At 37.7% G+C, this 13,461-nt stretch overlaps 1 long non-coding RNA gene across 1 annotated transcript; it reads right to left on the bottom strand.

The window, feature by feature from the left end:
* Positions 1–3,291: 3,291 nt before the first annotated feature.
* Positions 3,292–12,148, bottom strand: LOC125183218 (uncharacterized). Its single transcript, XR_007164846.2, has 3 exons — positions 12,006–12,148; positions 10,686–10,824; positions 3,292–3,487 (listed from the first exon to the last, which is right to left on the bottom strand). It is a non-coding gene; the product is annotated as an uncharacterized lncRNA (long non-coding RNA).
* Positions 12,149–13,461: the final 1,313 nt, after the last annotated feature.

The raw sequence follows: 13,461 nt of genomic DNA, 5'->3' as shown, positions 1-13,461 counted from the left end.
CAAAAACATTAGTAGTCTTCAGCAATACTCTGTCTTATTATACTTAGCTGTGTTTACATGGTAATCTGCATAAAATTAAGGACTGAAATTTAAACAGAACGTGTTAAGCTGTGTTAATTTTCTTCTTTACCTTGTCTCATGCATAGAAAATCAAGATTTTCTAAGAAATTCATATCTAATCTGAGGGAGAAAAAGATCTGCTTGAATACTTCCCCCTGCATAATTTTTTTGATATAATCTATCAAAGCAATCTGAGGTTTATTTTCTACAATTTACAAAAAGTAGTGCAACAAACAAACATACGTGTACACACAAAAATATTTTGGATTTGAGACTTTACTTGGTAACATGTAAAAATGATTGCAAAGGCAATCTGAAAATAATTATACTTTGGTCATAGTAAAGTTGTAGCTCAAATGAACTGAAAGTCTTAAAGCAAAAAATTGAAGACATGATTAATTCATTGATTTTCATAAGTGTAAAGTAAAGAGTAATGATGATAATTTGATTTTCATGGCTGAAGTTGTTGTCTTTCAGCAGTATTCACTAGCATTTTAATAACCTTTTAACCAAGGCTATGGCAAAAGTTGGGAGTTCTTAAGGTTAGCATTTGATTGTAGCTCAGATTGCAACAGGTCTGGAGAAGTTTGGAGAGAGATCCTACTCAGTTAGCCAGAGGCTTACTCTGAAACAGACTGATGGCAAAAGAAATGTTCACATTACATCTCATTCATATCCTGAGTTTGGGTCAAGATGCAGATGAATTAGCATTTAATGAGAATTTTTCAGTTTCTCCAGTTTCAGTGAAGAGAAACTGAAAATAAAAAGCAAACAAACTTAATTTTTCTTTAACATTAAGCACATTCCTGTCCATAAATCCAAAATTTAAATTAAAAAAAAAAAAAAAGAGAGAAAGGAAAAAGTCTTTTAAGCATAAGTAATAGTTTTTGGTTTTGTTTACTTTAGAAAGTGAAGTTGGTAAACTAGTGTTTATTTGAGGTTAGAAATGTGCTTTCACGGTTATTCTGCTCTTCTGTGAAAATCCTACATTTTGAGTAGGATACTGACAGCTTCTGAGCTTCATCTATGAGGCACTCAGCACCTGTCAGAAGCAAGCCCTTAGGTATTTCCTCTTAACAGACAATTTTATTTTTTGAAGAAATATTAAATTGTTCTTTCACAGTGTAGCTACAGACTTTGTTCATGATAATTGAAACTTATTTTAACTTTATTAGTCATTTTCTTTCATTTTTATTGTAAAGTTAGCTTTAAATGGAAAATTGTCCTGATCATACTGAAAGTAAATGAGGACATTTCTGCAAAATTCAAAGAGAGATATTTAGGATTATTTTGGAATTATTATCATAAACTTTACCTGGATTTTAATAATCATTTTTCTTTACCCAATTCACATCTGTGCTTTAGTTTCTACAATTTTTTGGTACTATCTTGGAATGATGTAGTTGTATCGGTGTATTCAGAATAGAGGGCTTATATTTGGATTAATTAAGGTGTTGAATTTGATTATTTGGGAATCTTTTGTGGGAGCTGGTCAACGATTTTAGGGCCGAGATCTGAATCTATGTATATGATGCCTATCTTGGTTTTAAGTTTGTCGAAAGGCAGATTACACAATTGTCACTTGACTATCCATGTTGATTTAAAGCACAGCCTAGTCTTGGTCTGCAGAGGTTATCTAAAGTATGTCTTCTGCACATCTCTCCATTCTATAATTTACTGTAGTAATTCAAAATCCATCTTAAAATGTCTCACCTGGGAGGCGTGATATTAAGCACATGAAAAAAAAAGCTTTACAGAATGAGGATTTTTTTTTTCCTAGATAGTGGTACATTACAAGAGCATACAAGCATTTATTTATATGGGTTTTTAAATACCCATATAAAAACAATTTACATTGGGATCCATTTCATTCAGAGATGTTTTCATTTAACAGATGGATACAGTTCTGCAAACAGCATTTGCACCTGCAATGTGAAGTAGCTATGTATTTTGGTGACAACAGACCTACAAAACGATCTGTGTCACACTGCTGTGCCCTCTCAGTATAACTTTTTCAATGTCATTATCAAATTCATTTGGAAAGCTGACTGAAAAGCCTAATAAGAAATATGATTAACCACTCCCTTGTCAAGTTATAGTTTTTTTTTTTTTTTTTTTTTTTTACAGTGATGTCTGAAACTGGCATGTTTGTTCTGACCTAACATGTATCATTCAAAACCAGCCTATTTCTTCTGCCTTTTAATTGTTTTTATTTTGCCTAAGAATTTTGCATGCCTAATTTGAAACCAGAATGACTTTTTATAGACAAGTTTTAAGAGTCAACTTGATAAAATAGGATTAAAATTGTAACAGGTTTACTCTAAAACAGAATTGACATTCATTAAATTTCACATATATATATATATTTATTTTTTTTTACAAAGCTCAATACAACTTTATTATACCAGTAAGAAAAGGTAACAAAATTGCATGTATCAAGTATGTGCTATTCACATAGAGAAAATAGAAACTTTAAGGCCAAAATAAGTGAATAAGTCTGTTTAAGGGATTTAGGGCTCTTTTTAAATATACAGATAGTAACAGTACACTCTGCATAGCGTTTCTGACATCTGCAAGCATGTTCTTGCACAGATATTTCTGCAAATAAACGCTGGGAACAAGGATGCTGGGGGAAGGCCAGATCACGCAGAGTCATGGTTGTAGAATTGGCCTTATTTGGCAGTAGAGACATTCACATATGGAAAAAATCAGATCTTGGGAAAGCCTGAGTTCAAAAAGCACTAGGTCTTTGAAAGACCCAGGAGGGTAGCTGGGCTCACTAAAAGAAATAATTTGACGGGTTTAAAAGGTGGAGACTCAGACAAGGAGCTATTCTGCAGTTGTAATAGGCAGTTTTCAGGATGGTAACTAAAATACCCTGGAGCTGGAGGTGAAGGACAGAGCCATGCACTCCTGCAGTAGTTAATTGATAGGAGGTGTCCCACTACCTTCAGTGATGAATAAAGGACATTTGGGAAACTGAAAACCAAAATAATACTAATCATACTACCTGATAAGAGGCACAACCAATTAAAAACCCCTCACCTTCAGTAGTTTGACTGGGTTGTTTTTGTGCATTGGCAAAGATAACAAAACACCTGTATTTACACTGCAAACAGATGGTGGCCCTAGAGTATGGTGAAGCAGCCACACATTTTCTCCTAGCATTTCCTAGCTAGAAATATGTGCACGTGCTTTATGCTTCCATCTAACCCTGTGTGAAATGTCTGATTTTCTGTGTGTGGGCAGTACCTTCACAGGAATTCTCAAGAGTTCAGATATATTGAGTAAGAATAGCAGGTCTGCAGTTAACATTTGACTGGCACTTCTGCATGTTCAGAGTCAAACCAAAGGTCTGCCAAGCTGAAAGGTCAATGCCAGAAATCCCAGGCATGCACTGCTCCTTCCAACTGTAAAAACATTTCATCTGGGAAAAAAAAAAAAAAGGTGTCATAGAGAAGTCCAAATGCACCATAGTTAAAACTGATGGGTTTGTACTATTCAACAAATCATTTTCTAGGTCACCATCATTCTAGAAAGCTTCAGTTGAAGTTGTGAAATGTACTGTGTGAGGCAAAGAAAGAGATTTAGTTATACTTACTAAAGAAAGGAATCATAGAATCATATTATGATTAGGGTTGGAAAAGACCTCCAAAATCATCTGGTCCAACCATCACCCCACTACCAATGTCACCCACTAAACCATGTCCTTAAGTATCACGTCCAACCTTTCCTTAAACACCCCCAGGGACAGTGACTCCACCACCTCCCTGGGCAGGCTGTTCCAATGCCTAACCACTCCTTGTGAGAAGAAATGTCTCCTCATTTCCAACCTGAACCTCCCCTGGTGCAACTTGAGGCCATTCCCTCTAGTCCTATCGTTAGTTATCTGTGAGAAGAGACCAAATCCCAGCTCCCCACACCTTCCTTTCAGGTACTTGTAGAGAGCAATAATGTCTCCCCTGAGCCTCCTCTTCTCCAGACTAAACAACCCCAGCTCCCTCAGCCACTCCTCACAGGACTTGTGCTCCAGGCCCTTCACCAGCTTCGTAGCCCTTCTCTGGACACGCTCCAGGGCCTCAATGTCCTTCTTGTAGTGAGGGGCCCAAAGCTGAACGCAGTGCTCGAGGTGCGGCCTCACCAGAGCAGAGCACAGGAGGACGATCACCTCCCTGCTCCTGCTGGCTGCACTATTCCTGGTACAAGCCAGGATGCCGTTGGCTTTCTTGGCCACCTGGGCACACTGCTGGCTCATGTTCAGGCGTGCATCGACTAACACCCCCAGATCCTTTTCCTCTGCGCATCTTTCCAACCACTCTGCCCCAAGCCTGTAGCATTGCATGGGGTTGTTGTGGCCAACGTGCAGGACCCGGCACTTGGCCTTGTTGAACCTCATCCCACTGGCCTCTGCCCATCGACCAGGTCCCTCTGCGGGGCCTTCCTACCCTCCGGCAGATCGACACCCCCCTTTTCTGGGAAAGCCCTACTCAACACAGCCCTTCTCTGTTTGTGAACAGCAGGTCTAGCAGGGCACTCCCTCTGGTAGGCTCACTGACCAGCTGAGTCAGGAAGCTGTCTTCCACACTCCAGGAACCTCCTAGACTGCTTCCTCAGGGCTGTATTTTTTTCCCAGCATATTTCTGGGAAGTTGAAGTCCCCCATGAGGACAAGCACGGGTGATTGAGTGACTTCTGCCAGCTGCTTATAGAACACCTCATCCATCCTGGTTTGGCGATTTTTAACAGCCTATAAGAAAGCTGGGAAGGAACTCTGTATAAGGGATTGAAGTGGTAAGACAAGGAGTAATGACTTTAACCTGAAAAAGGGTAGATTTAGATCAGATTTTAGGAAGAAATTCCTTACTCTAAGGGTGGTGAAGCAGTGGAACAGGTTACCCAGAAAAGTTGTGGATACCCCATCCCTGGAAGTGTTTAAGGACAGGTTGGATGGAGCTTTGAGCAACCCAGTCTAGTGGAAGGTGTTCCTGCCCATGTCGGGGGGGTGGATCTAGATCTTTAACATCCCTTCCAACCCAAAATGTTCTATGATTCCACATTGAGCAGTCCTAAATATCTGGGTCCTGACCACGGAGAATGATCATTTTAAAGATTCTGATCTGTAGAACAACCACCCCAAAATTGCTCCTTTCCCTGTCTACTGTAAAGACCTTACTGTACATGCTATCACACATACAATGCACCTTTCCTTGCATCATATTCTGGCTACCCTGGTGAAATCAAAAGCATATTGCCTTTTTGATACTTCCTCTTGATATCTTTCCCCCTGTGACACTGTGTCATACAATGTAAGGAAGCATCCTGTGTAACAGAGTGACACAGAATAATACATCATGTCAAATATATTAAACGTTTTAAGGCATTACAGATCTGGAGGATTTCAGATAAAAGAAACAATTGTTTGAATCCCCCCTGCCCTCCGCCACTCCCCCCCCCAAAAAAAAGATATAAACGTCCACCAGAAGGTTGACATTTATACCTGAGTTTTAATGGTTCCTCTGATTTCTGTTTAATGTGGAGGCATGTGCACAATTATAGCTGTCGTGCTAAGACTGTAACTGTTACCATCTTTCTAAAAGTGTTGTTTTGAAAGGTCAGGCTAAACATTGTGTGCTTTGAGGTTTTTTTCATTCTATTTTCCTATGGACCTTGATGATGGCAGCAGGATTGAGCCAAAAGATACCGGTATTTTCTGGTAACTGACTCTGCTCTAGGAGAGAGTGAAGTAGGATTTTCTTTGTTTTTCATGCTTTAGCTTCATGGATTCCTTGACTTTGTCTTTTGTGATGATACTATGTGGCAGCTGGACATAGTACTGAGGGCTGATCTACAGATGGGCTCTGGAAAGCTACAGGTTGAACCATCTAGAGGTTTCAGCCCAAATATACGTAGAGGAATGGAGGTCGAACTCCAAGTAATATGCCATCAAGTTACAAGGATAGGCCAGGAACCTCACACAGTATCTTTCTTTTTGCCAGGAAATCTGTTCCCAGAGGTACTATCAACAGTACCAGCATTAATTAGACTAACTAGGAGATAAGTCTACATTCTTACCCCTTTTAAATAATTTTTATCGCTATTGTATTTTAAACCTACTACTTTGATGAATACTTATTTTTATTACATGCTGAAACATGAGGATTTCCACAAAAAATCCCTGCCTAATCGTAAGAAATAGAACCACTGGGGAGAAGGTAGTGAGGAGAGGCTCAGAAATTCAGGAGCTGTTTAAGTAGGAAAATTAACTGAAGTGTGAGAGAAAAAGACGAACAAAGAGGACTTTTTGTTTTAACATTATCAAGACAGTGCCATTATACTTGTTTAACAGCCTAGTTAAGACAAGGAAAAGCAAGCTTATTTTCTGGGAGATTTCTGAGGAGTCATACAGAAAAGACAATTAGAAGATCTTGACTGAGGCTTAGGGAAAAAAAAAAAGGAAAATGGTGTCAACCTATGAGATAGAGACAGATCAGTCTCAACATGTTGGAGAGAAAGCTCGGTGCTCAGTGGACTAGATTACCAAATCACAAATCACAGAGTGAAAGCAAAACAGAGAGAGCATAAAGAGCCTTAAAAATTCAGTCAAGAGTGTACAAGAATAAGGAGCATGATAAATTGTTTGCTTCCTTTTTTGATCACAAACATAAGTAGGATCCAACCTTGAGACAGAGCTAAAAACAACAAATGTTGTTATTTTTGTAGAAAACGGATGTAGGTTGAAAATATCCCTGAAACCAGTTTTATGGAGATATGTACTGTAGAAGGACAGGAGTCCACATTGAAAAATTTAGATAGAGGAAAGCAGACATAAATCTGGAGATGAAAAAGAAAAGGCAATTTTCCCATAAATATTCCACATGAAAAGGTCCTAAAACAAATGTTTTCAACGTAATTTTAAAAGTTCGATAACAGAGAAAAAGTAGAATAAAGAACACAGTATGACTTTGTTCATATAGCTATGCTCAAGAGAACCTAATATACATGACCCCACATTGTCAAATTTGTATATGCAACATGAAAAGCTGCATAAGTTTCCTGCAGTGTTATCCCAGCTACTCATAAACCACAGAGGTACTCCTGGCACTAGTGAAATTTTATCTTGTCCCTTTGGAATATCATGTAATGCCAAGGTGATTTCAACAAAAGCACTTTGGATACTTTTGACTCAAATGAAATGAAAATGTTCTGTTAAAGACATTTCTTTCCCTGCCTTCCACTGGCATTAGCAAAGAGAATTTATTTTGCATGGCTATGCATACTATGCATACCCACACCATAACAGTTAACGTGTTTTGGAGAGTTCCATTTAATTCGTTGACATTGTAAACTAATGGTTTACTTGTATCTCATAGGAAAAGTCATCTTGTATACAGAGAATAAGTGCTGTCAACTTGCAGATGTTACATAGTGTTTTTTATAACCCCAGACCTTTGTTAAGAGCAAAACTCAACTTTACAATGCTGTCAGCAAGTGCTTCCAAAATCTAGAGCAAGTTTTTTTCTGGTCAGAGTCCACTGTTATGTTTCCTCCTCAACCATAAGCTGAAAGAGTTTCTTTTCTCAGGAGTCTTTTACGGCCATTGACTGCCTGGGCCATATGTCTTCATTTAATAGCTGTGGCTTCTGTTGAGTTTATTTACTTGCCCCTGCAGCTTTGAATGAAGGACTGCTTAAATTTAATTACTTTCTAGTGCAGCTTGAATAGCAAATGGGAATCTGCTAATTGATAACTTCTTCTCAATGAACCTTTGTATCTCACCCTGGCATGTTCCCCTCGGGAGCTTTGGGTAACCTCATTGTTAGGATTGCTGATTCAAATGGAAATGGATACAGGAAATTCAGATCCAATACTGTACAGTGAAGCCTGGCAGATTCAATCCACTTTTAACTTTCAGGGAGATACTCAGAGGGCAGCAAACAAATGTGTTGAGGATGGGAGTCCAGGATTGCATGTCTGAGTGACTTAGTTGTCAGCAGCTACCCATCCCTTACAAGTTAATTCTGGCTTAAAATAGGTACAGTTAATTCACCCAGAAGTTCAGCTGAAGACAAGCAGATACAGTCACAAGTTCAGAGCTCCAGAAGTATCGTCAATGGAGAACTGGCCAGCAGGAAAAACATCAGAAAAAGTTTGCCACTAAGCTGAGCATCAATAAGTCCAGATGCCATAAACAGAACTGCAAAATGATTTTTCTGTCTTCAGAAAATTTCTCAGCTACGGATTGCCTTGTTCAATATATTAGGATAAAACTCATCATTACTCAGAGAGTAAGAAGGATCGTCTAGCCAGGAAGTGAGTTACTTGGAATTTCCTACTCTCATGTGGGATGGGTGATACTGAAGTCTAAGGCTCTGAATCAGGCCCTCTCAGACTTTTGTCCCACTTCCTACAGGACTGCCCTGACTACACTGGACCATGAGCTCTTCAGAAGCAAGCAAGCATCTCACCAAAAGTTCTGAAGGAGAGGAGAACAGTAGTGCTCAGGAAAAAATAAAAATAAAAATAAAAAAATTAAGGCCCATAGAAATTATGAGGTTTTAGTCCCAATGGGATGTCAATGTCTGAAGGTAAAGTCTTCACTACAAAGAGTGAGGGAATGGGAATGGTCAGGTAGAAGCGTTGGCTACTGAGTGATGCTGCAGGATATCAGCCAGCACCCACAGATTGGGTGATACTTTTCATGTGAAGTACTAAAGAGATGTGCTGGTTGGTAGCACAGACAGACTACTTAGTCTGCTACCATTGACTGCAAAAGCACTCAAGATTTTTTCCATTTTGAAAAAAAAAAAAAAAAAGAGGCATGTAAAAGTTCTTGTTTGTGTCACACTTACAGAGAAGCAAACATACACAGATTATTCTTGTACTCTTGAGTTTTGCACTGAATGCTTGATAGGGACACTCTAGTAAAATCAGAAGTGCATATACAAACCTTATAACTATTTCCAGATGGCTGGAGCTATCATTTCACTTAGAAAGCCTCTTATAATTTCTTTGTGTTATTATTCCAACAAATGTAAAATCAGCATCATGTTAGGCACTACACTAGAGAGTATTCAAAGGCCATTGACCGAAGTTACTTGGGGGTTTGGCATAAACTGTGCTCTCAAAGAAAAGGGAAAAGCTTATTCTTTGCATCACAGTATAAGGAATAGTCTGGAAATGATGTGCTTATACTTTGATCGTAAGTTCCAAAACTATAGGAGTGCATTCATGTGGTTTTGGAAATCTGTTTATTAGTTCTCTTCAGCACATACAGGAAGTACATAGAGTTCTGTGTAGCACCTTGCTTGTACTGAGAGTAGCATACAATGTTACATTAAATATTTGTGTAATCTGTTTTGCTGGAACAACTGATAAACAGCAGTGTGTTTTCTTTTCAGTATTTCAGGATTTCCTGTGTTCTGTACTCACGTACAGAATATTATTTCTTTATAAGGATTTAACCAGACAAACTTTCAAACAAAAACACTAGCCGTACATCCTTACCAGAGATCAAGATTGGCCAGAAACATATTCACAGTTTATTATCATCATTTCTAAACTATCTGCAAGTCAGATGTACTGCCAGGCAGCTTTTTCAAAAAAGCTGTACCTCTTCTCATATAAATACATTTCAAAATCTCTTGCTTTGTCTACTATTTCAGTGGAGACAAAACAACTATGCACATGTATGTTTCTGAAATAGCATCTGTGCTTTTCTAATTATTGCATTTATTTGCTTTATTCTTCTATTTCATCTGTTTACTTTCTTTATCTGCTCTTCTATTTTTACTTGCTTACTCTAGTTGTAGTTTGCCAGAGGCCACTACAATGAAACTTTGTGTATTTCCATCTTTGGAGACAACTTTCTTCCTTCAACACTTTCTTCCAGTGATAATTCCTGGCGTTGCCCTATCCAAAACATTGCAGTGCAAAACATTTATTTCAAGACAGCAAAGTACAAAAGCCAGCCAGAGTGATATTCCACTCATTTGAAAGCCAGCTCATTCAATGGCCTTTTCAACGTCTTTCTTCCTCTACTTTATATCAGCCATGACTGGACTAAGTGTTGTTGTATCTTTTGTTTCATGCATCTTGGTTTTATTTTCTTCATTTTATTGGCTTCATTTCTGTTACTGTTATTGTTTTTAAGGCTTCAACATCATAGAAATCACTGTGCTCAAACAAACGCTTCCTGTCTTCTTGTCTTTCTTGGTTCATTCTTGTCAAATGACCTTGGCATATTTTCTTATCTGTTGTTGTTCCTAAATATTGCTTTCGCTTTCAGGTTCAACTTTTTTGACTTCTTTGCTCCCACCATCACTTTCTTGATCCTTGTTTTAAACTCCATCATAAAAATCTTTCTTCTATTTTCTGTTCAATGTCTATATCTCCCCTTTCATTCTTGTAAAAGCAATGTCTGTTCTCTCTGAGATTTGTTAGATGTTATTTATTGTTTTAATGGTCTGTCGCTTTGTTTCCCTTATATTGTAGTTTTGGATAACAGCAAACATATAAAAACACACATAGTTTCAAAATAATTAAATACAATACAAGCAAAAATACCCTGCAAAAATGAGCAAAAAATAGACTGTAATAAGCTATATGGCAAAGAACAAATGCTTTTACCTTATTTCGGTAGTGAACCCTACTGAGATCCATCTTTGCTCCACACAACAACACTAATACTTCAGTGAAGACCTGTGGCGGTGTTCCTGTTGCTTTATGCACACTGTGTACACACTGTGTGTAACACCTCTTTCTGGGTCTGGGAGTGAAGCAGAATGAGAAAGTATGAGTAAAAAGTATTTAGATCAACTGTCACCTCTTACTACAACACTTTCCTTAAAAACATGAAGAGGAAATCTAGGTCTGGTTGCATAGACAGGAGACTTTGCAGCATCTAGCCCTAAAAGTTTAGGATTTTAGATATCTTGTCGACAGCCTTTCCTCTCTGCTTCAGAATTCCTCTGATTTTCAGTCTCTGGTTGCTGGACTGCCATCATTGCTCAGCCTTTCATTTTACATTGAATACATTAATAAGAGATTTCAAACATCAGTACATCACAATAACAATAAATCACAGACATAATCCAGTTGATCAGAAAATGCCTGCATCATTTGAATTCGTAACTTCCAGCAGCAAGTACCATGATGCATCATTACCACCAGAATGTGACATCTTCATAAGAAACTGAGGCTCTAAGATTACACCATTTTTCTTCTTATTAATAAGCAGATAAGGGTAAATGTTACAGAATATTTCACATAAGCATTCGGTGTTTGCAAGGCTATCTTCTGATTGTTTTCCACCATTAATTTATTATAGACTGATCATCAGAAATGGTGAAAAATAGATTATTAAATTGGAAGGACAACTAAGATTAAATTTGTGTTACAAGAGGTGGGTGTTTTTCAGAAGAATCCTTATAAATTTGTGTTACAAGACATGGGTGTTTTTCAGTAGAATCCTTATTCTCAGCCACTAGGTGAACTTCAGTAGAGTCTGGTTTTGTTGCCCTCCACTAAGACCTTATTCTCCAAGTGGGCCCAGTGAAACAGGTGAATAAATATTCAATACCACAATCCAAAGTAAGGTTGAAATTCAGCCCCACCTAAAACACCCACTCAGAGCTAAGTGCCACTGCCTGAAGAGTGAACATTAAGTAAGAATTTAAAAGAGCATTAATTCATTAATATTGTCTAGAATCTAACTGAATTCTTTCTAGTAACCAACAGATTAAACATTGCATTTTACAAATTGCTACTCTGCTTGAATGAGTCATTAGATGAAATCACGCATGGTAATGTACTTCATAAGCTCTTATGCTTTAACTTTCACAGTTTTATCCAGTGATTATTTCATGTGGGAAAAAAAAAAAGAGAAAAAAAAAGAAAAAAAAGAAAAAGAAAAAAGAAAAAAAAAAGAGAGAGAGAGAATAAGCTTACCCAGAAAACCTGTGTTTGTTCCCCAGCTGCTGTACAACACTTAGCATTAACTATCCAGGGTGATTGCCATTAGGAGAGAAGGTCATAAATGTTTTCACTCTCTTTTTCTGGTGAAATGAATCCTGTAGTCTCCTCTGCATAAAGCCAACATAAGGAGCGGAAAACACCCTTTTACACAGACACGCCTCTGAAAAGCAGAAAGCCTGATAGCTATGCTTCTCGATTGGGTAATAAAGAGGTGGAGTTGAATCACAGGAGGCAGAATACTAAACTAGGCCTGCATTTTCAGCAAAATGTAGGTGAGTGCTCCCACATTAAAAGGAGATTCCTCCAGCAGTACCTTGAGCAGAAAATGACAGGCAGGCATGTGGACCTTTCACAGACATCTAATCCTCTTGTATGGTAAAGAGGTTCCCAGTAGACTTCCCAAGTTAATTCCTTGTAGAACATACACAGAGAAATGCCTGATTTCTGGATCATGTTTAATTATGAGAAGGTGCCCTGTTCAGACATATCCATCTTTTCCTTCCATGTACTATAGCCCTCTTTTGATATAGTCTTACATCAGCTCTCCTGAGACTTGGGCCTCTTTCTTTCTTTCTGTGGTGATTGATCTACCTCTTCTTGTAGGGGAATTTCAATTGCTGTATTTTCTGCTGTCCTGAATCTGCTTTCAGAGCTAAAAGTTCACTCCATATGCATTGGAAAAGAGTCATTTACTTCAGCAGAGCTGTATTGTTTTATGCCAGCCAAGGACCTAACCTACATGTAAAACGTATATGATGAGAGTAGGCGTCTTGAAGATACACAAAATAAAATAAAATACATAAATAAAATAAAATAAAATAAAATGAAATAAAATAAAATACTTTGTTACCTATATATACACTTCTACATTCTTTCATTTCTACAACAGGCACCAAAATATTTGAGTTCAACACAAAATATTGAGTTCAATAGCATAGGCTGAGATACTAAAAGACTTCATGTACTCCAAATAGTCCCTTGGCATAAATGATTGCAGGCTCAGAGCCTTAACAAATACAACTAATGTACATGTATTGTTTTATAAATTTAGTCTATTACATCTTCGACTGCTCTCTTTTTGTTTTCCATACTGTCCTCTGCATGCAGAAAAGGATGTTTGTGCATACATTGATCCATTTTTTGATCCATTGATCCATTACCTGAATAGGTGTGGTAGCAGTAAATTTTTGAGTTTCATCTTTAAATTTACAACCAACACATTCTAATGAATAATCAAGTATGCAAATATAAATAATTAAGAGATTATCTTATTATTTTCAGAACATGTTAATTATGGCTGGATACTGGCATAAAAAACAAAAGAATGTTTTGTAAATCCCCTGTTGGGTCATGGAAATGTTACTGGTATTTTCTTCTCACTTGACTTTCAGATTCTTTTTCCCTCCTAAAGTTAAACACAACAAACTCA

Source organism: Anser cygnoides, chromosome 4 (assembly GCF_040182565.1).
Source record: "Anser cygnoides isolate HZ-2024a breed goose chromosome 4, Taihu_goose_T2T_genome, whole genome shotgun sequence".
Lineage (NCBI taxonomy): Eukaryota > Metazoa > Chordata > Aves > Anseriformes > Anatidae > Anser > Anser cygnoides.
The sequence above is the reverse complement of the archived record's forward strand: the minus strand, read 5'-3'. Positions and strand labels throughout refer to the sequence as shown.